The sequence below is a fragment of the Polistes dominula genome, unplaced genomic scaffold, assembly GCF_049000335.1.
Source record: "Polistes dominula isolate Pdom_NZ unplaced genomic scaffold, Pdom_raw_medaka contig_77, whole genome shotgun sequence".
Taxonomy (NCBI): Eukaryota; Metazoa; Arthropoda; class Insecta; order Hymenoptera; family Vespidae; genus Polistes; species Polistes dominula.
This window is the reverse complement of record NW_028301152.1, coordinates 957102-983565: the sequence shown is the minus strand read 5'-3', so window position 1 is coordinate 983565 and position 26464 is coordinate 957102. Positions and strand designations below refer to the sequence as shown.

Genomic DNA, 26464 nt, shown 5'->3' with positions numbered 1-26464 from the left:
GTGAATTTCGAGGAAGACGGTACTCCGATCATATACTTGGTGTTTTTAAACAACACTACACATTTCTATCGATTAATTAACAATTATTTTAGTATTCTAATACATTTTACTCACATTACAGAGAAATTGTATTCTCGAAATTATCATTGCGCATGAGCGATAAAATAATTAAATTAACACGTTCACGCCGACGCGTACCACCGGTGGCCCGCACTAGACTGTCTCATCGGGCGGCTTATACCACCAGTGGCCCGCACTTGATTGTCCCATCGGGCGGCGCGTACCACCGGTGGTCCACCTTGGTTCAAGTTTGAACAAGCAAATATCACGCGCCGCCAGATGAAGCGCATCTTAGATTCGAGTGCCGCCCCACAGTGCAGTCACTGAAAATCGGCGCCGACGTAAACGTGTTAAAATGCGAAAAAATGTTTAAATCAAAACGTTACAATCTTCAATTCTATTAATTTGATAAGTTATTGTTGTTATGTACATGCGCAACTTTCGGAAAGTCATATCAACAACATTGAATAAAAGAACTTTCACCGATGATAACGTGCCAGTGTGAAGGTGAATTTCGAGGAAGACGGTACTCCGATCATATACTTGGTGTTTTTAAACAACACTACACATTTCTATCGATTAATTAACAATTATTTAAATACTCTAATGTACTCTACTTATATTAGAACTAGGGGTGCCCCGTCACACGTTGCTGTAGCTCACAATCAGTCCGATACACACGTCTTTAAGTCAATATTGAAAGTTTTTTTTTTTTTTTAACACTCCGTATATATATATAAAGAAAGAATGAAAGAAAACACGATAGTAAAATATTAGTTAACAAAGAAAACAAGCCTAAGTATATTTGATTAATTGAAATGGACCAGTTATTTGATTTCTTTTTTCAAATCTCATAATAATTCTTACGCCTAAGGTCTTCAAACGTATGAATGCGTTACCTTGGTTTAAACGTAATTCGTATTTCTTTTATTCTTTTAATTAACGAAGGAAAGAAAGAAAGAGAGAGAGAGAGAGAGAGAGAGAGAGAGAGAGAGAGAAAGAAAGGAAAAGAAAGGAAAGAAAAAAAAACATTCCAAACGGTCTAGTCGATCTGTGAACCCGTGAATTTTTACGAATATTGTTCCTTGAAGAAAAAAAGAAAGGTAAAATGGGGAAAAGAAAAATGAAAAAGTGGAAATAAATTATAATAGGGAAAAAAGTAGTAGTAGTAGTAGAAGAAGTAGAAGAAGTAGAAGAGAAGAAAAGAAAGAATAAAAGAAAGAAATGAGGAGGAGGCTATTACTTGCGAATTTAATTAAGAAATGGGGGAACCACTTTCCATCTTTTTTTCTTGCTCCTTTCAGCCGACCCGTTTGCACCCTCTTGCAACGGCAAAAATGCGATTGCAGTAAATGGAATGCTCGTCTACTACCCTTATGCTAGATTACTACTACTACTACTATTACTACTACTACTACTATTACTAGTATTAGTGATAGGCGTATGCTTTAATACAACACACATAAGATATCTTTTCATATTTCTTAGTATTTCCATATAACTAAACCTGGCTTCTCTTATAATTCGTTTTACGAAGCTTGCCAATTGGCCACCACACACCAACCAATGAGAGATCTCATATACAAGGACAACAAAAAATTATTTTAACAAAATCGAAAAATCGAATGACCATGAAAAAAAAAACCTTACTACTAAACGCTTTCATTTTTTCTTTTTTTTTTTTTTTTTGCAAAATAACTTCTAAATATATAAATATTACAAATAGGAAATAATATATTTATCACAATTGAGAAAAACTTTGATCTCTTAATTAGACAACTTAGATAAAAAAAAAAAAAAAGAGAGAGATAACATATACATACATATATTACTCGAGTTTCAATTGATTGTAACAAAACTTTTCATTTTATCAATCATTATCTTTATCCTCCTAGTAATTTATCATGATCGATACATCGTTAGAAATGTAGTTTCTCTGATTTAACTATTAGACTAGGTGTCTCGTTAACCTAATGCAATTATGGTATTCTCGATTATAATCCGATTGTATGTATTCCTCTTTCTATACGTCCATTGTACCACGCTTCATTATCGTTAGTTAATTAATAACTAGACATACCTAAATTAGACGAAGTTCGTTAATCATGGTTGCCATCTCGTCATCACTGACAAAGGATTCTCTCTTGCTAGTGGATAAAATTATTTTCACGTTGTTTTCAAAAAGTAACATGAACAATAGTAAAAGAATTCTTGTACTATTGTGCATGTGATATATGAGTGGGGGTAGGGGGGTAGGGGGTGGGTATTGTAATTAAGTGATAAATATATTCAAATAAGTGTCAAAAAATAGAAATTCATATTATCGTAAGCTCAAGATAATTTTTTTTTTAATATTAAATAAATTATAAAATTAATTTCAGTAATTTTGTTCTTTTATTAAATACGTTCTCATAATTTTAATCATTGCAAAATATTAAATAATTATATGGGGATTGTTATTTCGGTGATATGTTAAAGTAGTTCTCAAAAAATATAAAAATTCATGTAATCATAAGCTTAAGATAATTTTTTTCTTTAATATAAAATAAATTCTAAGATTAATTATAAAATTAATTAAAGTAATTTCTTTCTTTTACCAAATACATTCTCGTAATATTAATCAATGCAAAATATAACATAATAATATCTTTAAATTATTATATTCAATAATTATTCATTAGACTTATAATACGTTAAATAAATGCAAATCTTTTCAATTTATTTTCAATTACAAGCTACAAATAGTTTTATTAAATAGAATTACAAATAATTATTTCTTATGATTGATATTTTAGAAATTGTTTCGATCAAATCAAATAAAAAAAAAAAGAAATATAATATGCAATGTATTATAATATTTATTTAAACGTTATATTTTGATTGAAAACTAATGCAAAGAAGGAAGGAAGGAAGGAAGGAAGGAAGGAACATTTTCAATCTACATGTTTATTCTTTACACTTTTAAAAGACTACTTTGTATGATAATTATAACGTTTCAATTTGTTTTTGAATTTTTTTTTTTTTTAGAATAATTGAAAGAATTGATGAAAGTTTGTAGAATAGGAGAATTTTATGGATTCTTTTTTTATGAGGAAAAATAAAAAGAAAAAGGTACAAAGAGTAAGTGTGTGTGTGTGAGAGAAAGAGAGAGAGAGAGAGAGAGAGAAATAGACAGATAGAGAAAGACAGATAGATTTGTTTGCTATGAATCTCTGTAAATACCGCGAATGAATGGCTGACACAACGCAACTGGCTTCGTAATATCCTAATGTCCTATCGGGATTTTGCAGCTACGATTTCCGGATAAAGCATACGGTTGCCTATAGTAATAGAGAAACAGATAGGTATGATATATATATATATATAAGTATGATTTTGTGCATATATGTTTGTATGTATGTATGTATGATGTATATGTGCAGAATTTTGTGTATATGTATGTATATATGTATATATGATGTATATGAGTATTATTTTACACATATGTGGGTATGTATAATGTATATGTCTGTATGTGTGTATGTGTGTATGTATGTATGTATGTATGTATATGTGTGCAAGGAAGGACCAGGTTGGTTGGAAACGCGAAATAGAACCGTTGTGGTTTACGTGAATGCTAGTCTCGCGTCATTTCAATGAAACTATGTGCCATGGTATGGGGGCCAACGATGAATACCATCATCCCACTCTTTTGAATAGTCTCATTCAAAGGTGCAAAATCGACCTAACGTCGTCGATTGCGTTCTCTCTCATGGTTATATAAAACGAAACGAAATTTAGATCTTTTCCTGAAAAATGATTTTTCTCCTTTTTTTTTTTTTCTTTTAAATATGAAATTTTATTTCCTTTTTTCTTCTTTCCTTTCTTTCTCTCTCTTTCTTTCATATTCTTTTTCGAGTTTAAATCATTTGCCATAGTTTTATGGTGGACTTTGGTAATGTTTAGTGGTTCTTTTTTGTTTTGTTTTTTTTTTTTTTTTGTTATAGAAAGAACAAAATTAATCACAGTTTCGGTCTCGGTGGATAGGATTTTTTTTTTGTAGGAGCATAAATAAATTATTTCTCAGGGAAAAATTTGTGCGGCGGTCCCGTAAAGTCTTGATAATTTTTCGGTCGGTAAAAAGGGCCACTTCAAACCTTTAACCGACGAACTTTCATGCGGATATTCTGAGTGCTCGACAAACAGACGGGTTGGGTCTTTATTTCGTTCTGATTCAGTGTTCGCGCTTAATTTATTCCCCTATCCTAACATTCTCCTCTTCCCTTTTTCTTTTTTTCTTTTTTTTACGAGTATTTTTCTTTATATTTTATATTATATATTTTTTTTACATTTTTTATTTCATATATATATATATTTTTTTTTCTTTCATCATTTGCTTTTTTTACTTTATCCAAGTCTTTCCTTTTCATTAATTATTTCAAGAAAAATTGAGAATATCTTTGAAAAAATATTATAGAAAAAGTATTGTTTTTTTTCTTTTTTTTCATTGATAATAAAATCATCTAACGAAGGAAGAGAAAAAGAAATATAAAAAAAAAAAAAAAGAGAAAGAGAAATATAGGTAAAGAAGAGAAGAAAGAGAAAGAGAAAGAGAAAGATGAAAGATTAAATTTAATTAATATTCGTCTTTGACTTTTTTCCATTTGGATGTTTTTTTTTCCTTTTCACTTTTTTTTTCATTTTTTTCATTTTTTTTTTTCATTTTATTCTTTCTTTAATTTTATCTGCTAGTATATCGAATCTTTCCATTAGAGCCAATGGAAAACGTCCAATTAGAGATATTAATTATTAAACGCTATTATATATCGTCCGTATAAATCAATAAATTAGGATGGCAATATGAACGGAAAGTTAAAGCAAAGCACACGTCATGATGTTGTGCATTTAGGTAATTAATGAACACGTTGACGAACTATGACGAACAATAGCCTTGTGTATTAGCCCATGTAATCTCTGTCTACTATTATATTATCCCTTTTTCATTGTAACTTTAGCGTTGTTGAGACTTCATTATTGATTCTCTGAACAAATTATCTTTCTATATATTGTCAATTTTTTTATATTCATTTTTATGTTCTTTTAGTTTTCTTAGAAGAAAATCATTATAATGGAATACGAACCAAATATTACAATTTCTTTTTTTTTTATTTGAATATAATATCGATAGAGGTAGGATCAAATTGTAAATTGAGATGTTAATCATATTATTATTATTATTATTATTATTTTTTTGAAATTAATGATAACTAATAAGATACTTCAATAATGATCCCCCTAGTAGCAGAAAATATTGAAAAATATTAAATACACATATATTCAATATTTTGTGTTACTAGAAATTGTTAATTTATTTTATTTACTACTAGGGGTGACCCACAACGTATTGCTGTGGCTCACAATCAGTCCGATACTTTGTTAATAAACAAATAATTCGCGATTATAAATTGATATATAAACTATCCTATCTTTCAAGTTGAATGAAACTGCATACAGTGTGCAAAATTTGATTCAAATCAGTTCAGTAGTTTAGGAGTCCATTAAGGACAAACAACGTGACACGTAATTTATATATATAAATTGTTTAAATGTTAATCAATTTATTTAAATTAATAATTAGTATTCTTTATATTATTATACATACAAATTTAAAATTAAAGTTATTAATCGATTTGTCTTGAATTATTAAAGAACAAACAACAACAACAACAACAACAAAATTGTGATTGATATTTGTATTATAATTTTTGTGATAATATTTTTAAAAGATTGTTACAGATAGTAACATTTGAAACATCCTTAAATAAATGTCATGTTGTTGCGGAAATGTAAGCTCGATCTATGAGAGTATGGATTTAGTATTGTGTCGTGCAGAATAGAGGAGTTGGGTTACCACCACCTACATTTCCTCTTTCTCTGAAATCGATATACGTTTCAGTATATACACACACACACATACACACATATGTATATATATAGGTTAGGTGAATATCTGGGCTCTTTTCTGTAGGACAATTTTGCAAGTTCCTTCTCTTTAAGAGAGAACACATACATACACAAACACCATTTTGTATTTTATTTTTTTCTTTTTTTCATCTTTGCACAAATATTCCCCAATCTAGCAGCAAATCTTCTTTTCTCTTTGTGATCTAGTGCATTAGAAGATACACAACACACACACATACACATGCAAACACACACAATTCATGAGTGAGAAGAATACTTATGTATAAATGTACAAGGTGTTTCAAAATATCTCATAAGCAATAATTTCAAGTATACTAAATAGAAGTTTGTTTTTCAATTATATTCGGTTTTAGATGATTACATATACAATATTATTATATATATATATATATATATATATATATATATATATATATATATATATATATATATATATTTGAACACATTACTCATTGGTAAATAGAATATATATATGTATATCTCTGTGTATTTACAAAAGCTTTAGAAGTTTTATTTAGTATCATTCATCGTTATCTCTTGTCGTAGGGTTACCCCCCTACTTAATGTTTTTTTTCTTTTGTAAAAATCGAAACGAGAATGAAATATACGAGGGGCTTAATCGAATCGAAAGGAAAGAAAGAAAGATAGATAGATAAATATATATATATATATATATATACATATATATATATATAGAGAGAGAGAGTAAGAGAGACAAAGGGCAGATCGATAGTAAGTACAACCACAACAGTTGAGGTGAAAGTCCCTCAGGGATATATTTTAAAGGGATCGCTTACTTCCAACGTGTTTTCCCTTTTTTTTCCTTCCTTTCTCTCTTTTTCTCTCTCTCTCTCTTTCTTTATTCCTTTCTCTTTCTTTCTATTTCTTACCTTTTCTTTTCTTTTTTCTGTTTCTTCTTTCAGATAGAAAGAAAAACTGTTATAATCGAAAGTTTACTTGGGTATCGTTTGATTTAATTTCTTTTTTTTTTTTTAATTTTTTTTATTGTTTTTTTTTTTTTTCATTATTTTCTCGTTGGTAAATTTTGAGCTACACGAACAAAAACGACTGTAACGATGTACGAGAGTGTGAGAGAGAGAGAGAGAGAGAGTGACCGTGAATTTCATTTTTTTTGAAGAATTTAAATAACTCCCAAGCAATTCGGGGGGGGGGGGGGTTTCGTAGATGACTTCTAAAATGGTCTCGAATGAGATAGACAAAGGACAGAAGATGTAAAATGGGAAAAAACAGTCGATTTGTATGCACGCAAATTTTGTGTGTATACGTAACGTGTGAGTGAGTGAGTGAGTGAGTAAGAATGAAATAGAATAAGAAAGAAAGAAAGACAAATAAACAAGAAAATAGAAAAAGATGGACGACGACTACGACTACGACTACGACGTCTACGACTACGACGACTACGACGACTACGACTACGACTACGACGACGACTACGACTACGACTACGACTACGACGACTACGACGACTACGACGACTACGACGACTACGACGACTACGACGACTACTACGACTACGACTACGACTACTACTACGACTACGACGACTACGACTACGACGACTACGACTAAGACGACTACTACGAGTTGTATAGCGGCAATTTTTACAAAAGGACACGAGATCCTTTCACAGGTCTATTACTACTTTTGCACGATTTCTTCTTTTCTTTTTTAACATCGCGTCGTTCGTTTTTATTATTTCTCCTTGGTACTTCAAAATGAAACGAGCAAAATCGTTAGGTCGACTATCCTGTATCATCCCCTCTTTTTTTTTTCTATTTTCCTTCTTTTTTTTTTTCGTTCTGATAACTCCCAACGTTAACTTTTTATATTTCAAATAAGTATGATTATTATTTTTGAAACGAAGTAGATTGAAAAACACGGTAGCATTTATTTTATGACACGAGAATTTGGGTCTTTTTTTTATTTTCTTTTTTTACATTTTATTTTCTAAAAATATGGAACTAATATTATCAAATCTCATTCTCCCCTATTGCACAATTTCACATTCTGAGCTACGTTTATTTCAACGATTTAATTAAAAAAAAAACAAGAAAAGAAATAAAAAAGCGTATAAACTTGATTTACCAAAATAGATTTGATAATTTCTTTTACTGTTTGTTTTTTTTTTCTTTGTACAAAACACGATGGTGGGTTCTCAAGATATATTTAAAATATGAAAGATATATTATCTTTTAAATAAAAATATGATTGAAATGATGAAGAAGATAACTAAAATAAAATTCATAAATTTGGATAAAAAAGAAAAAACGATGATACACCAAAAATTCTGACGAATTGAAAGGGAAATATTTTAGAATTCGGTTTTGTTTCGTGTGCAAAAAATATAAATAAATAAATTCTGGATAATAAACGTACGTAGTATGTGTGCATTGTATTTTCAGTTGAAACAATCAATTGGAAAATGATTAGTATTTAAAAAAATTCATCTTTCTGTGTGTGTGTATGTGTTTGTGTGTGTGTGTTCTTTGTTGAAATAAAATAAAACTAAAAACCAGATATGATAGTGGTACTTTTCAATCCGGATTTAACTTGTTCCATTCGTTTTAGTGTCGACTTCATTTCGTTTTTTATCCAATTTTCTTTGAAAGCTACAAAGAAAATTACTTTTCCTTTCTTTCTATCTTTTTTCTATTTTTTTTTCTTCTTTTTTTTTTTTCTTTTCGAAATCGTAACCTAGCTTCGGAAAATGAAAGTTTCCAAGTAGGTCGCACGTGCTGACGAACAATGTTACAAATCTGGAACACGTCCAATCGTATGATGTGTAATCAAAAAAAAAAAAAAAAACAAAAAACATCCAAATCAAAATCAAAAACAAAAAATAAATCAAATCAATCGTTAATTCGAAAGAAATATTTCATTTCATTTAAAATACAAATTGGGATTAAAAGGGATACGTATAACTGCAACAACAACAACAACAACAACAACAAAATTCTATTTCACGTATGTGATATATTATTACGTGTGTGTGCGTGTGTGTATTTTCTCATGGACGGATAAATGCAACAAGTATGTTTATTCGTATAAATACCAAAAAATGGGATCCCACGGTGCATGATACCAAGTGTGTCAACAGAATGTCATTTGCCAAAGGAAATATCCAAGATGTCGTTGAAATTACGAATATATTTCCTGAAAAATGTGTTCAAATACACTCGTCTTCGATAACATTTTATTCAACGACATTTAACTAAAAAAAGAAAAAAAAGAATATTCCATTTTTATCATTGAAATTTAAAGAGAGAGAGAGAGAGAGAATTCAACTCGTTATATTTAATAATAAAAATTTGTGATTCGTTAAAATTTGATAAAAAGTATCAAAGTGTCATTGAAATTTGAGTAAATTTAATCTTTTACATTCCTAATATTAATGTTTTATACACACATTGAAATTTGAGTGAAAAAGGAAAATGAAAATGTGTTCACGATTCAAATTATCGTTGAATTCCATTAGAAAATTCGTCATATCGAATCTATTCAAAATTCAAAATATGTTAAAGAGAGAGAGAGAGAGAAAGAGAGAGATAGAAATGGATGACATTAAGCATCTCGAATCAAAAATAATCTCAAAACATTTTTTCACGAATAGGGTCAAACGTTTATATTGCATGGAATTTTTTAACGCAACTGTATCAAAATTAGGATTTAAATTTTTGTTGAAAAACGAGTGAAATTGATTCTTTTTTTTTTTTTTTTGAAATAATTTACAAGTTTTTACTTGCATCATTTTTTTTTTTTTTTTTTTTTAAATGTAAATTTTTTCCAGCTTTTACCATATGTTTACTACTCATCTAACATCAGTGTCATAGAAATCGAATTTTCAGGGTGAGTTCAAGGGAAATGGAAAGATGACGTGTCAGACGAACGTTATCATCTACGGGGCGTATAACAAATGGATATCTAAGCTCGAATGAGAAAAAGAAACAGAAATATTCTTATCTTTATAGATATAGGTATATATATATATATATATATATATGTGTTACATATTTACATAAATTACAATGTAATTTATTTGTATGTATATTACGTGTGTATGTGTATGTGTTTGGTTGTTTACGTGTGTAAGTTAAAAAAATTGATGATTTGTGACGGTGTAGTAGTAGTAGTAATATAGGTGTTGAGAAGTGACCTTACTTAGGTATCGTCATTTTCCAACCACCTGACGAAGATTAATGAAGAAAGTGGGCGGGAATTGGGTGTGTATTCCAAGTACCAAGAGAATTTCGTCACGGACAATGGGTCAATGATGGGGTGAGTGTTGGGGAGAGCTTTTGTTAGGTATCCAATGGTTTCATTGGACAATGGCGTGAGTCAGTTATTGTATAACCCGTTCAAACTTATCGAGATATCTTTTGCGAAAAAAATATCTAACATTAAATTATGTTACGTTGTCGCGTGATTTTTTTTTTTTTTTCTTTTTTATTATACACTTTTCAACAAACGTAATTCTTCATTTTTTTTCTTTCTTTCTTTTCCCTTTGGTATATTCATTTTTATTTTATTTATTTTTCATTTTTTTTTTTTTCATGGAGACGCGAATTTATGACGAGATTTCGTGTAAATGATGATGATTATTATTATTATTGTATTAAATTATTTTTTTTCAATTGGAATTATTTGTATGCATTTATATTGGATCGATCGAGAGAGAGAGAAAACCCAAAACCAAAAAAGAAAAAAAAAACACAATAAAATTGTTTTTCATTTTATTCTAATCCTCCGAATGATTATTTTACATTTTTAAACGCATACGAATGTGATACGCGTATAAAATTATATTATTTATTGATTTATTCGTTTTATTTGATTTACGGGAATTATATTTTTTTTTCTGAAATTCAAATTAATTGCATGCACGTGTACAGAAGTATTTATACGAGATCATTTTTCATATAATAGAACAATATGAGTTTTAACGTTATTCAATATAATCGTGACAAAATATAATATAAAATAAATATAAATTATTAAATCTGTACGATGAAAAACAAAAAAAAAAAAACCAACAACAACAACAAAATATTCGTCAATCTTTCTTAATATTTATTGGAAAAAAGAAAAAAAATATAAAAAAAAAATAAAATCACATTTTATGGATCTTAAATTGTAGAATGTTAAATAATTTCTGTGGAAGTAATTAAAATGTTTAAATAATAATAATAATAATAATAATAATAATATATATTTAAGTATTATAAATAGTAAATATAAATGTTTCTTTTTTTTATAAAAATTTGTTACTAAATATATGAGTATATATATATATATATGAAGTATAATTGGATTATAGTTCTTAAGTATCAATATGAAGAAAAATTGATCCAATTGTGTTCGATTTTGAAAGAAAAGCTTCTTACCTCTTTTCCTGTTTTCACAACGTTCCTTTTTTTTTTCTTTTTTTTTTTTTATATCTTCTTAGACCGTTGAAAAGCCTGATTGAAGCTGATCGATTTTCTTATTATCAGTAGTACATAATAGTATTAGTCGGACGTTGAAAATGATCAATAGTTTCTATATATATATATATATATATATATTTTTCTACATTGATAACATTTCCAGATAACCAAAGAAAAATTGTCCGAATTTTTTAATTTGTTTATCATTTATTTCTATCGATTAAAATCAATAATAATTTATTTTCATTAAATATTATTTTATTTATAACAAAAATTGATTAAATACGACAAAATTGATCTAGAAAAAAAAATATATATTTATTTACCATTTTAAAAATATAAATATATTGTAAATGTAATATATGTAATTATAATTTAATATTACATATAATATAATTTTATTATAATTTAATATTACATATATATATATATATATATATATATATATATATATATATATATATATATATATAATTGTAATTATATATATTACGTATAATAATATATACGTATTGATATATAATATTAAGTATATATAAATATATAGATTGAATTACATATTATTACAATTATAGTACATATATATATATAATAATAATAATAATAATAATATAGGATAATATATTTTTTAATCATATTAAATGATGTTCACAGATAATTGATATAAAATATTAAGAAATCAAATGAAAGATGAAGTTTTCATTAAAACGTTTTCATGGTGGATAAGAGAAAAAGGGTTTAATGGGGCCGCGCTGGGGAGGGGGGTTTGAAAGTGGGGATAATAACGAATTGCCACGCCTTCGTGAGAAGCAAATTATTGATATCGAATTAAAGTTAATTCCCGTAGATTGGTTTTCGGCTCGGTCGTGCGTACATTTCACTTGGCGAATTATCGATTTGCGAATAGCTTCTCTCTCTCTCTCTCTCTCTCTATCTCTCTTTCTCTCTTTCTCTCTTTCTCTCTCTCTTTCTCTCTTTCTCTCTTTCTCTCCCTTTTACTCACTTACTCATTTAAAGTTAGTTGTAAGCACACAGAGACAGTACTTTCCTTCTTGCTTGCCATCGACGTTTATTTTTTGTTCCTTTCTTCCCAAATACACTCTCATAGATACACATGTATCACGTGTATACATGTACACTCACACAAATGTATATACATCTCTCATAGATATAAATACATACATAGATACACGTAAACGTGTTCGTAGATATATTCTTATACGTTTCTAATATGCATATTTATAAATCTATATACTCAAACACTTATACAAATATCTATTATGCGTACACATTTACAGGACAATACATTTAAATCTATACACACAAAACTTATATATAGATATAAACGTATGCATGTAAGTAGGAATATTTATATAGAATGAGTAATTCAAGTATATTATCTTATATATAAGGACAAACACATACGTATGATTAAACATACATATAAACCCATGCATATAAACTTATATAAAAGCACATATATATATATGTATATACACAAATCTATATTCACATCTCTCTGTCTCTCTCTCTCTCTCTCTCTCTCTCTTTTTCTCTTTCTATCGTAGTCAACTACGCTCGAAGCAATTTGAAGGAAGAGATGCCAGCGTCAAAGGCTCGTAGAACTTTAAACGACTTCGAACCTCTCCAACCTTTTCCCCGTTAGGTCGAAGCCATCGACTTCGTCGTTGTCGTTGTCGTTGTCGTTCACGTTCACGTTTTCTCTTTTCTTCTCTTTACCCTTCCTCAATCCCTTTTCCCTCTTCTCCTCCTCCTCCTCCTCCTCCTTTTCTTCTTCTTCTTCTTCTTTTTCCTCTTCTTACCCTGTTTGTAACAGCACAGTTTGCAAAGTCGAGATGGTCGGCGATAAAAGTTTACGTCGTTTAGCGACGCGTTCATTTTTAGCCGAATGAAAGTAGGAGTTAAGGGTAGAAAAAAAAATGTAGGAAAAAAAAAAAAAAGAAAGAAAGAAAGGGATCCTTACTGAACACAAGCTTTTAAAAACCATTGCCCGTTTCATGTTCTTACACCATGGAAAAGTGAAGTTTGGATAGAACGATCGTGCTTAGACTATACACATACAAACACACACACACAAACATACGCGTTTACCAAAGGAATATCGCAACTTTAAGGGGGGGGGGAGAAAAAAAACCTGTTAAGAATAAAAACAAAAAACGTCTATACGTTTAAAACGTGAAAACGATAGTAACGATAATTGCCTATTACTATATAGCTAGCTAGGTAGCTATAGTAGTATTTGCTTACTTTCTTAGTATTATTCTCCATTTTCATGCTAACGACGAGTTTTACAATCGTCCTTGAGGTTCGACCCCCCCCATTGAATTCTGATTTTTTCCTTTTAACTTTTTTTTTTTTTTTTTATAGGGATTTTTCAATTTATTTTTTGTTGTCCCTTCTCCTTGTGTAAGGAGCAGATCCCTTTCTTCTCTCTCAAACCAATCTTCGTTCATAGAAAATTCTTTTTGTCTTTATCAGATCTTACTGTACTTTAACTGTAAGTTTAATTTACTCATTTAATAATTACAAATTATAAATGTACAAACCTAACCTATAATTTATCGTTTGAATCATTCGCGCGCAATCACGTGACTACACGAGTTCCTGTCCTGTCCCAGCAATGTACATGGCGCGTCCCTCCTATAGGGTCCCTAGTTACAACCATTACGAGAATACGCGACTTTACAGTTACTAGATAAGATTCCAAAATTGAACTTTGGAAGCAGGAGTTACAAAACATATATAATTTTCAAAACTTTTCTATCTCGTTGAAGAGATATTTTATTTCGGTTTTTTTTCGGTTTTTTTCGAAATTATCTCGATAATATCTATTATCATTATTATTTTCGTTCGTTAAAAATCATACGTAAGAGAGAGAGAGAGAGAGAGAGAAAGAAAATAATAAGGAATCCTTAAAAATGTCATTATCTGTCTACTTTCACGTTTATCTCTGTCATAAAAGTATAGTTACCACGAGGGGCCTCGAATAACGTAATCGTAAAAAAGAAAAGAAACGAAATGAAAAGAAAAGTAAAATAAAGTAAAGTAAAGTAAAGTAAAGTAAAGTAAAGAAATGGAAGATAGAAAAAGGAAGGACACGAAGGATCTCTCTTTAAAAAGGAACTTCAGCTTTTTATTATACTTTTTAATATAAAAAAAAATAAAAAACCCTCTACTTAATCCGACATAGTGTGAAATAAAGAAAGAAAAGAAAGTAAAAAAAAAAGAAAAAAAAGATGTATGTTAGCACCATTTTCAAAATTTCTTTTTTTTCTTCCTAGTTTCTAGCTAGCTTGACAACCGGACGACACGTGACCTCGTAATAGTAACGATAAAGGATTTTTATTCTCTCTCTCTCTCTTTTTTTCTTTTTTCTTTTTTTTTTAAATACATATATGCACGATCATCGTTCGTTTCTTTTCATCACGAGAGGTGTCGACTAATATGAAAAATATAAAAAAAAAAAGAAAGAAAATTAAAATAAAATAAACGACATACTTGTCTCTTGAGAGAAATATAAAATGAAAAAAATGAGAGTGAGAAAGAATAAAGAAGAAAAAGTAAGAGAGACAGACAGTCAAAAAAAAAAAAAAAATAATAAAATAAAAGAAAAGAATGAATGATAAAGTTAGATAACAGTGTTCTTGTATTTAACAAAATTAATTTATATCTCGTAAATTATTGACATTTCGATGAAACTTCACCGAATACTTTTTAACGCAGAATAAAAAAAAGGAATCGAATAGTGTAAAAAAAAATTATAAAGTTCCATTTAAAAAAGAAAGTGCAAGTGCATCTAGCGGGTGCATCGATACATTTTCAAAAAAAGTAAGGTCATAGAAAGTTGTCATTTGTTGTTGTGCCATACAATTTTTTCCTTTATGATTTTTTTCTATTGTTATTTAAAAAAACAGTTATTACTCTCCTCCGTTTAAAGAATCACCCTGTATATATAATTAACTAGGGATGCCCCGCTACGCGTTGCTGTGGTTCACAATCAGTCCGATACACACGTCTTTAAATCAACGAATTATCTTATACCGCCATCTGTTAGAATGATATAAACTATCCTATCTTTCAAGTTGGATAAAACTGCACACAGTATGCAAAATTTTATTCAAATCGGTTCAGTAGTTTAGAAGTCCATTGCGGACAAACAACGTGACACGTGATTGGTACAATTAGAATAATTTAAAAATAGTGCATGGAAAAAAATATGTTAAAAATAAAAAAGAAATTGAAAATTTGAGTATGTTTGCCTGTGTGCATGTATACGTGAAAGAGAAAGATAAAGATAAAGAGAAAAGAGGTAGAGTGTCGTTTAAAAAATCGCGTTAATTATGTGCCAACACCTGACAACTATTACGACCTTGGAGGTAAACGCGTCTGCAGAAAATTCATCCTCCTCCTCCTCCTCCTTCTCTTCGTCGTTGTAATCGTCGTCGTCGTCATCGTCATAGCTTTCGTCAGGAAATTCTGGGGTTATTAACGGAATGAATATTAACAGAGTTGCCGACACATAAGAGAAAAGAGAGGGTTGAAGCATATAGTTAAGAATAAAGAGAGGGGTTTGCGTATACCAACCTTCTCTAACATAAGCTTTACTTATAATGCGCATGCGAAATTCTCTCATACGTGTCTTCATTTTACCTTTGAATATTTCCTACACACATATATGTATATACATATACGTATATGATGAGTATATGTTTCAAACACGTTTCAAATTAGTATTACTTCATTATGATTAATGTAATTTTGTTCTAGCACTTATATAACGTACTTATGAAATTGTTGTTATTATGTGTGTGTGTGTTCTTTTTTTTCTTCTTTTTGTTATTTGTATTCAGTTTCGATGTGATGCATAAACGTTGAAATCTTTTAATATGTTAAGTAAGATTGTTTATATATTGCACGACAGGTGTAACAAACTACTTTGTAAAATTTCAGATTTTCAAGTTTCTTTACTACTCACAAGTGAAAACATTATGTGTAATATATTATATATATTTAAAATTCATATAATAAAAAAAAAAACCAAATATATTATAAATAATAAATTAATATAATAAATATAATATGATAATATAATTAAGGGTTGACGCGATTGAACGAAGATGGCAATTCCTTTGTGTTTACAGAATCTGTGGTATGCGTAAACCAAAGGACGACGAGGGTAGTAGAGGCGTAAAGCATGGAACAGTAGCTCTAGTTCTCGGTATTACCTTTGGTTCAAAGGGTGTCGGAGAGGGTCTACTCGCTTTGGAGCGTATCGAGGGCCGAACAACCGGCCGGTGAGCACCGCAACGGGGGGTGCAACCCCGTTGCCTCGGTCAACGTCTACAAACCACCCTCGAGTCTGTTACCGTCGACGAACAACAGAACAGGTTTGTTGCTCAATTATTCTTACGTTCATTTTCTTTCATATTTTTTTCTTTTCTTCTTCGACGATAGAAATGGGGGTGGTGGGGGGGGGGATGTTTCTTGCTCTTCTTTTTTTCTTCTTCTTCTTATTATTGTTTTTTGATAGAACAAATTTTATTCCACTTTTGAATAAGAATTTTTGTTTTGTTTTTGTTTTATTTAGAAATGTACGAAATCAAATTATGAAAATTTTGTCTTTGTTAATTCTTTTTATTTTTATATTAATATAAATATAAATAAGAAATCTTGATTATTTAATTATCAACACGCGTTATGTTTATAAAATATTCTGAGAAGTAATTACGTTTTATGTTTCATTTAATTATCTTTTCAAAAAATTGTCTATACACAATCGTAATATCATAAACCGTAAATTATGGTTTAATAATAATAATTGGAATATTATTTATTGTTTATCTCTCCAATGGTCATATAATATAACATAATATAATATAATATGTAATAGTTTACATTACGAATATTGCAGTATAATGTGTTGAAATCTGTTAGTAAAACAAGTAGGAGTAAATGGGCCGTGGTTTGGGATAGAGTGAATTTCGTGGCTCATTGTACCATGGAACGTTTGCCGGTGGTACAAACCGCAATTGCGGCAGTTTCTTGCGGTATTACACATAGTTCTGACCTTCAACGGGAGCATCAGCAGGTTGCATGCATGTCATGAGAACGACAAAGGGTATGTGAGAAAGTAGAAATAGAAAGAGAAAGAGAAACAGACAGAGAGAGAAAGAGAGAGAGAGAGAGAGAGAGTAAAAAAAGAAAATGTAAGGAAAGATAAGTATTAAAGTAACTAACAAACAAAGTTTCTAATTCTAAAGAACAGATTTCGTTATATATATATATATATATATATATATATATATATATATATATATATATAATAAATATAATCAAGTCTCATTTCAAATGCAATATTATATTCCCTTGTCCTAGTTATTATAGCTCAACCATTTTTAAAACTTTGATCAAATTTTTTTAGTCCTCTTTTTTTTTTCCTTTTTGAAACAAAATAATTGTCCCAATTTTTGTTTCGTCTTTAAAAATATTATAATCGGTATATTTTATATTAAGTCGAGTCATAAATAACTTCCGTTTTTTATGAGACAAATACCACCTTTCATGGGTTTTGTTTTTGCACTCTTTGCTATTGTATGTTAATAAGACGTAAATTAATTTTTCAAAGTGTTAACAATATAATAATAATAATTTTATAAAAAAAAACAACCCTATAATTATCCTACACCTGATATTCTGCATTCGCCTCATTCTCTCGAAACTTAGTTTTTCGAAGGTTTCACTTTTAACACGTGTGATCTGCCCACATGATATTTTTTTTTCTTTATTATATCATTCTTTTAATTTTTATACCGGGTGAGTCCCTTAGAAAGCTCTCATAGCGAATTGAAATTTAATTTGATTATCCTGATGAAAAGAAGCAATCTGAAAGATACAACTATCTTTATCTTTCTCTCTCTCTCTCTCTCTCTCTCTCTCTCTTTCTCTCACACACTCACACACTCACACACACACACACACTCACTTTATTATCCTATCTTTCTCTATTTCATTCATTCTCGTTCATTCGTAACAGAAGCACCAATCCATTTGCATTTATAATGTTACCTACCGGAACTATCCCTAGGGGAGATATAAACATTACATAACAAATCCTATATCACATACATACATACACACACACACACACACAGACAGAGTGGTGATTCGTGATCGGTAATTACGTTGTATTAAAAGCTCGACTCGTTAAACCTTTTTTTCCTCAGTGTTCTCAAGTTAAAAGCTTTCGATTCATCCTAATTGTTAGTTTAATCTTTGATTTCAATTAATACGGTATATCGTTAATAAATTAAAATTATTGCTCTTTTTTTTTTTTTTTATTGTATAATTAGTTAAAAAAATATTTAAATTCTTATATTATGTTGAAAAATTTTCTTATGATAAATTTGTTTTTTTTTTTAAACAAACAATTAACAATAATTGGATGTATATTTTAATGAAAACAAATGCCTCAAATTACTTCATTACTTTCTATCCGATTAAAACGAAATTTATTTATTTGTTTAAATAAAAGATAAATAAAAAAGAAGAAAGGAATGATATATTTTTCTTTTTTTTTTATACATTTATTTCTACGATATTTCATAAACTATTATTATTATTATTATTATAAAAATATCTAAACACTTCGAAAATTTCTCAACACGTCGATATTCGTCGCGTGAAAACGGGACGTTGAAAATGGAGTGATATTGGAGAAAAAATTGATGATGAAAGAGATTGAGGGGGTGGTTACGGATTGGGGGGGGGTAGAGGGTAAGAAGGAAGAAGGAAAAGATGAGGAGTAGTAAGGGTAGGATTGGTTGTGCTAGAGAAAGGAGGGGAGGGGTGGAGTGGGAGGAAAGAAGGGAAAATAATCTCTCGCGATTGCAGTCTTTTTTTCTGATAATGTTCGTCGATTTTCCACACTTGTTTCGAAGAATATAAGACGCCGAGGGCAACTGTTGTTGTTGTTGTTGTTGTTGTTAACATGTATAGATAATATGAACGTACACTATCTCCCAAAAGTTTAGCAAATCTTTGAATAAATTTGTCAGATAGAATGAAAAACGTTTTTATTATTTATTTTGCGTTAATTTTTTGTTTTGTTTATTCAGTAACGAGACGAGTTTATATTTAAATTTAATTTAATTTAATTTAATTTAATTTAATTTAATTTAATTTCCCCAACCAATTTTATTTTACAAACACTAATGTGATAATTATTATAATTAGGTTGAGTATTTTCTTTTATTCTTTTTTTATTTATTTATCCATGTTTTATTGTTAAAGTTGAGAAAAAGATGTTGCACCTTTAAAAAAATTTGTTCCAAGCATTGATTTATAACCAACACACACACACACACATGCACAATGAATGTTATAAATAATATTAAATAATTATGGATCGTAAAAAAAAATGTTGATATTTTTCAACTCGTCGTAACAACAATCATTGTTTAAATAATAATTATTTAACGTTGATTAATCTTTTCAAAATTGATCGGTTTATTATACTTTATTTTATTACATGTCAACGAACCATTTCAAACTTTTGGCTTTTAGTGTATTTATCTATATATATATGTGTTATACGATTGCGAATGGGGGGTGGCAATAAGCACGTGGAATTTTTCCCCCTAAGGGACACGAGTACGGGGTTACTAATGCGAAAACATCCGTCGTTTGCGGTTGCTTTTGTTCAAGGAAAAGAGAAATAACCTCTGGAGAAATGTGCAGACGGGTTTTGGGTTTCCTACTGGTTTCTCGTTCTTCGAATGAGGGTAGAAAAGAGAAAGAGAGAGAGAGAGAGAGGGGGGGGTAAGGTTACCAGAGAGAATGAGAGAATGGGGTGGTTCGTGAAAATGGGGCCGAGACTTGGTGGGGTTGTGTCGTTCGTGAGCTCGGAAGTTCGTTTAGTGTAACTTCGTCCATCAATCAGTACACGACACATACACGAATCCACTCACACTGATCCCTTTCCCTACTCTCACCCCCTCCCTTCCATTTCTATTGAATTGTAACCGTTTTCCCTCTCTCGTATATTTTTTTTTTTTCATATTTTTTTCTCTGACTCTTTGGATTTTTTTTTTTTCATTAATTTTCTCATTGCTATTTTTTTCCTTTTTTTTTTTTTTTGGTTTTGTTTATCTATTCGTTTTGTTATACTTGAGTCGTTGTTGAATATTTTTTATTGTATTTTTTTTATTTTTTCCTTTTGAGAATATTCAACTGTCGATTGTGATTTAATAATACGTAGGGTGGGGGGAGGTGAGGGTGTATTGTTAGAATTTTTGTTGAATTTTTATTTTTTTTTTATTTTTTATTTCCAGGTTTGTCAATTTACATATATACATCGATGTAATACATTTATATACATATTATATTTATTTTTTATTTCATATTTATATACATTTATTTACACATAATATATATGTATATATATATATTTTTTTTGTTGAATTTTTTTTTTTATTTTTTATTTCCAGGTTTGTCAATTTACATATATATCTATATATATATTATATATAAATCGCTGGGTATTTTATTTTTATTTTTGGTTAACATTTACAAATATAACATTGACGTTAGTATTTTCGTATTATAAATAAATAATTTTGTTTAATTAAATCGCAAGGGATAACAAAATTTGTTGCCATCACCGAGATCAATCAACGTAAAATTGAGATATTCAATTTGACGAATAAATAACAAATATAATAAATAAATGTTTGATCAAATATTGTACTAAATAAATTTAGAAGGTGGATGACGAGAAGAGTGGGTAGGGGGTGGGGGGGGGTGGTGGAGAGCTGAGAAAGGGCAATTAGGAAAGTTTTGAAGATCTTCTTCTTCTTCTTCTTCTTCTTCTTCTTCTTCTTCTTCTTCTTCTTCTTCTTCGTCGAAATGGAAAGTACGTGAAACGTTTGTTGGTGTGAGAGTTCAATGCGCGTTGTGGCTTGTAGTTTTAAAACGAAACGAAACGAAATCGAAATACTTCGCCTTAAAGTTTAAACTTCTAAACCGTTGATAATCTCTTTCTTCTTTTTCTTCTTCTTCTTCTTCTTCTTCGAGACCAGAAGAAAAAAAAAAGAAGAAAAAATAGAGAGAGAGAGAGAGAGAGAGAAAAAAATAAACTGACGGAGAGAGAAAAGACAAAAAAAAAATGGAAGAGTGGGAAAAAATAGAAAAAACGTTGCCTCGAAGAAAGTTCATCTTAATTGTCGGAATTCCTGATTAATTATACGCTACGACCCAATCCACCCCTTCTCCTCCCCTCTCTGCTCCTCTTTCCTCCTCTTTCCTTTTCTCATACCATTTCTCCTTTTTCCCCCAACTCATTCCAACGAATGGTGCTCTGCAAGTAGTCGACAAAATTAGTCCGCGTCTCGATGGGGTTGCCAATATTTAACTTGTCTTTACAGATTAAAGAAGAAAGAAAAGAAAAAAAAAAAAAAGGAAAAACGAAAGAGAAAGTAGAGAACATTTTTTTTTTATCGCGAATTTTTCCCTCTTAAAAAAGTTGATATTAATAATAATAATAATAAATAATAATAATAAAGAAAGAAAAAAATAAAAAAATAAAGAAGGGTCTCTTTACGCCTGCAGGCAACTCTTTCCGTATGTTAGCATCAATTTGTCAAGTATACAAAAAAAAAATAAAAAAATAAAAAATAAAAAAAGACAGAAAGATAGAAAGAAAAAAGAAGAAGAAAAAAAAATGGGTGAAAACGAGTTTAGTTCCGTGTTGTAACGCGTGTCCTCGTTACCAACCGGAATTTCGTTGCTTCAACAGAAGGGTGAAGCCCTCATTCCGAGAAAGTAACGCAATTTCTTCCCGACGAAATGTTTCACCCCCACCACCCTCCCTCTCCCTCTCTCCGCTCTCCTCCCCTTCTTTCTTTCTCTTCTACCCTTCTTCTTCATCCCTCTTTCCTCTTTATCTCTCTCTCTCTCCCTCTCATTCACTGTTCTTTTTATGTGGATCACGTAGAGGGACAAGGAAAAGCACACGGTCTGCTTCCAAACGAGACTTTTGCTTCAATATCTTCTTTTCTCTTTCTTTACTTTCAGTTGTTGATTTTGTTGTTGTTGTTTTGATTGTTTTTGTTGTTAGTCTTCTTCTTCTTCTTTTTCTTCTTCCTCTTCTTCTTCTTCTTCTTCTTCCTTGTCTTCTTGTTTTTCGTTTTCTTTTTCTTTTGATTTGCTGGCTAAAGCTTTGATGAAAAAAGAAAGTAGTAATAACTTAAATAAGTCAGACATAGTGAGAGAAGACAAAATGTAAGAAAAGGAAGAAGATTAAATAAAAAAAACCAACGGAATCAACGTAGAAAAAAAGTCTTACGACGATACTCTCTCTCTCTCTCTCTCTCTCTCTCTCTCTCTCTGTGTGTAATAATAAAGTTAAGTAAGGGATAAAACAATTTTGAAATAAGAACGTTTAAAAAGAATTTATTTTTTTTTTATTTATTTGTTGATCGAAGTAAAAAAAAAGGGCAACAGCAGCAGGTAGGTAGGTAGGTAGGTAGGTAGGTAGGTAGGTAGGTAGTTAGGTTGGTATTTAAGTGTCGATAACAGAAGGAAGTTATGTTCATGATGAAAATTGCATCGTAAATTGTACGTTAGAGAACTAATCATAGAAAATAATCATTTATCAATAAAAATAGGTCTTCGTGGTTTAATCTTTTTCAATTTCAACCTAACAATCCATTCAACTATTATTTATCCCTATTACTACTACCACCCCCCTTACGTTCTTTTTACAACCTTTAATCTTTTCTTACTTCGTGTATGCATGATTATTTTTCAATACTTTCTTACCAAATTTCTCTCTTTCATTTAACTATTATTTCTTTTGTAATAATTTCTTTCTATTCATTAATATTCGCCCTTTTCTTATTTCCAATACTACTCCTGACCCTTAATCATTTTGTTCTCCTTACGTCTACACAATTTTCTTTAGAATTTTTTCAACAGAAAAAAATGTACTTCTTTCTTTTATAAATATCATTTCATTTTAACAACGTGGGAAGATTTAAATTGTCTGAAAGTCATGGTAATAAAGTTTCTTTCTCTTTTCTATTCTACTTCTGTATCTCTCATTTTCTTTTTCTTCTTCTTCTTCTTCTTTTATCTCACCAGTAAATTGCGAGAATGGAATTTCGCGAATGAGTATTTCTTTTTCCTTTTTTTATCTCAATCTTCTCGAATCCCCATGCATTTTTCTTTCTACCAAAAGACCAATCATCATACCATACCATACCATAGTCGATTTCTTTTTCGTTTTTCATGAAATTCCAAGAAAGATTGTGAGATTTCTAGAACGAAGTATCAACGATAAGGAATATTTCCCACTTTCGGAACAATTCACGTGCTTTTCAATGTATCAACTGTGATATATATATATATATATATACACGTACAATACTATATATATATGTAATGTTGAATTTAGAAGGGTGGACTAGAACGTAGGAATCTTTGCTCAGTTGTGGTCTAAATTCTGTAGCCATGAGAATGGAAGGAGAACACGAAATAGAGAAGTTATGTCTTGGAAACCTCTTACCATCTCTCTCTCACTCTCTCTCTCTCTCTTTCTATATTTCTCTCTTGCTCTTTGTCTCCGTCTTTCTCTCTTGACGTTATTCCTTGACCGAAACACATCTCTCTCTCTCTCTCTTTCTCTCTTTCTCTTGGAATTTACATTCGACCTTTACTAACCTATTCCTCGAGAGTATTTCGAATTTCTCTTCACCACGCCATATGGCATTCTACCTGTATATATATATATATATATGTACGTGTACTACTTAATTTTAACTTTATATTTACATGGTTTTAGTTTTGTAATTAAAATATCTTCTCTCTCATATTCATTCGTCATATATATATGTATAATGTATGACATATGTTTAATATACGTATGTAAGATCTTATATATATACAGGGTGATTCATAAGCTCTTGCTACCTAAATAGCTTCGAAAGTATGATAGTAGTAAAAAAGTTGATAAGGAAAAAGTTTGAATTATAATATGATATTAGTATTTTTGTTGTTAGGTTGAGTCATTTTCGAGATTTATTAGTCAACTCTTTGTTTTTTTTTTTTAAATACAATATTACATTTTAAAACTTATTTTATAGGATAACAATTGACAAGACGAATCCAATGATGTATATATATATTTAACAACATACGTTGATTTTTAGTTACGTAATAAAATACATGGTAGATATTAATTCCATCCCTTCCACATAAACCCTTGGTTCAAACAATGTTTGTAAATCATGAAAAAAATAATTAACAAAATATTTATAAATCTAATATTAAAAGAATTTAGATAAATCCCAATATATATTGACAGATCAACGATTATAAATATATATATGTGTGTGTGTGTTTTCATGGAAGAAAATCGCTGCATGTGGAAAAGTTGAGATAAGGGTTGGTTGGATAGTTGGTTATTATACTTGAAGAAGAAAGTTACGTGTTTCAACCGTTATTAATGTTGCTTCTGGTAACACTAGCTACTGTTACTGATGCTGCTAACGTGAAGATGCACTAACATCCCCTTTTCTCGAGGTCGCATCATAGCAACACACCTAGCCAGTTTGCTACTTCCGCACGACCGCATCACTATCATCCCTTCGTTGGTCGAGGTGCAAACATCCGGTACTCTCTCTCTCCTTCTCTCTCTCTCTCCCTCCCTCTTTCTCTCTCTCTCTCTCTCTCTTTCTTTCACTCATAGTCGGGTCGATAAACCCTTCCCCCAACGTTGAAAGCTACCTGAAAGCCGCCTAAATATTTTCTACGGCGTGTAGTAAACGAACTGACGTTTCAAACAAAATTCTGTTTTATACGTTCAAAGAATTTATACATAAGCTTGTTTTTTTTCTTTTTTATCAAATATGCGTGTAACTGATTTATTTTATTTTTATATATATTAATTAATTAATTAAATTTTTAAATAAGTCAAATTGGTTCAGTTTAAAAATCTAGGGTTAAACATGTTTGTTAGTTAGTTGTTCATATTCTTAATGATGCTGATAATGATTCTATTGACTTGTCAATCTTCGAATATTTTCTTCAAAGATTTTTTTCACTTATATTACAACTTTGATTCATCTGCACATCAGCGATGATTATTGTTTTTTAAATTATTAATACATTTTTCATTTAAATGTAAATCATTAACATATAATCACTGATGTTTTGTAACATTCATCGAATCTTATTAGAATTTTGTAATCTAAAATAATAAATTTTGATCATTTACTTGATTGCAATAGTGTGTTAAGCAATGACCAGTTGCACAAAATGTTTTGTTCATCTTCCGAATATTTCCTTGGAAAGATTTTCCACTTCGTGGTGATTCTAAAAGCTAGAGGCACAGTAAGTTCGGTGAATGGGGATGAAGCAGGGTGTGTTAAGGGAAGATGTTGTTCATCTATATCGCTTTTCTACCTTGCTCGAGGTACGTTCGAAACAATGCTTGAACGTGAGAAGAGAATGGGTTCTTGTCAAAACGTCGTCCATTGTTGGGCCTCCATGTGTGAAGAAGGCTTAACGCTTCAATCAACGATACTATCGCTATTGTTGTTACCGTTACGGAAAATTTCTTGGTTCTAGGATTTAAATTCATCCTTTTTTTTTTTCTTCTTCTTTTTTTATACTCTTACTTTTCATTTTTTTTTTTTAATCAAAATTATTGTTGATCATTTTTTTTAATTAATATTAGTTAATAATTAAAAATCGATCGATTCCGTTACAGAGGTTATTATACTTTGTTATATAAGGGGGTGAAAAAAAAAGAAAAGAAAAGAAAAAAAAACCAAAGAAAAAGAAATTGAATGAAACAAAAAAAAAAGTAATAATTTACAATTTATTTATTAACAATTATATGATGAAAAGATAAATGTTAGCTTAGAAACTTAATTGCCACGAATTCGCTAACATACCCAACGCTTGTTAGGAATTAA

At 29.8% G+C, this 26464-nt stretch overlaps 1 protein-coding gene and 1 long non-coding RNA gene across 6 annotated transcripts in view; one reads left to right on the top strand and one right to left on the bottom strand.

Moving 5' to 3' along the window:
• Positions 1 to 26464, top strand: part of rho-5 (rhomboid-5) — a 228511-nt gene that overhangs the window by 12836 nt on the left and 189211 nt on the right. For 4 of the 5 annotated variants that reach the window (XM_089178198.1, XM_089178196.1, XM_089178195.1 and 1 more), the window contains exon 2: positions 16631 to 16876. The exons of the other annotated variant lie outside the window; for it this stretch is intronic. The gene's annotated coding sequence lies outside the window, so the exon portion shown is untranslated. The remainder of the gene's footprint in view (positions 1 to 16630; positions 16877 to 26464) is intronic. 5 annotated transcript variants of the gene reach the window in all.
• The window catches only part of LOC149030638 (uncharacterized), an 84513-nt gene that overhangs the window by 57128 nt on the left and 921 nt on the right, over positions 1 to 26464 (bottom strand). The gene's annotated exons all lie outside the window — the stretch shown is intronic.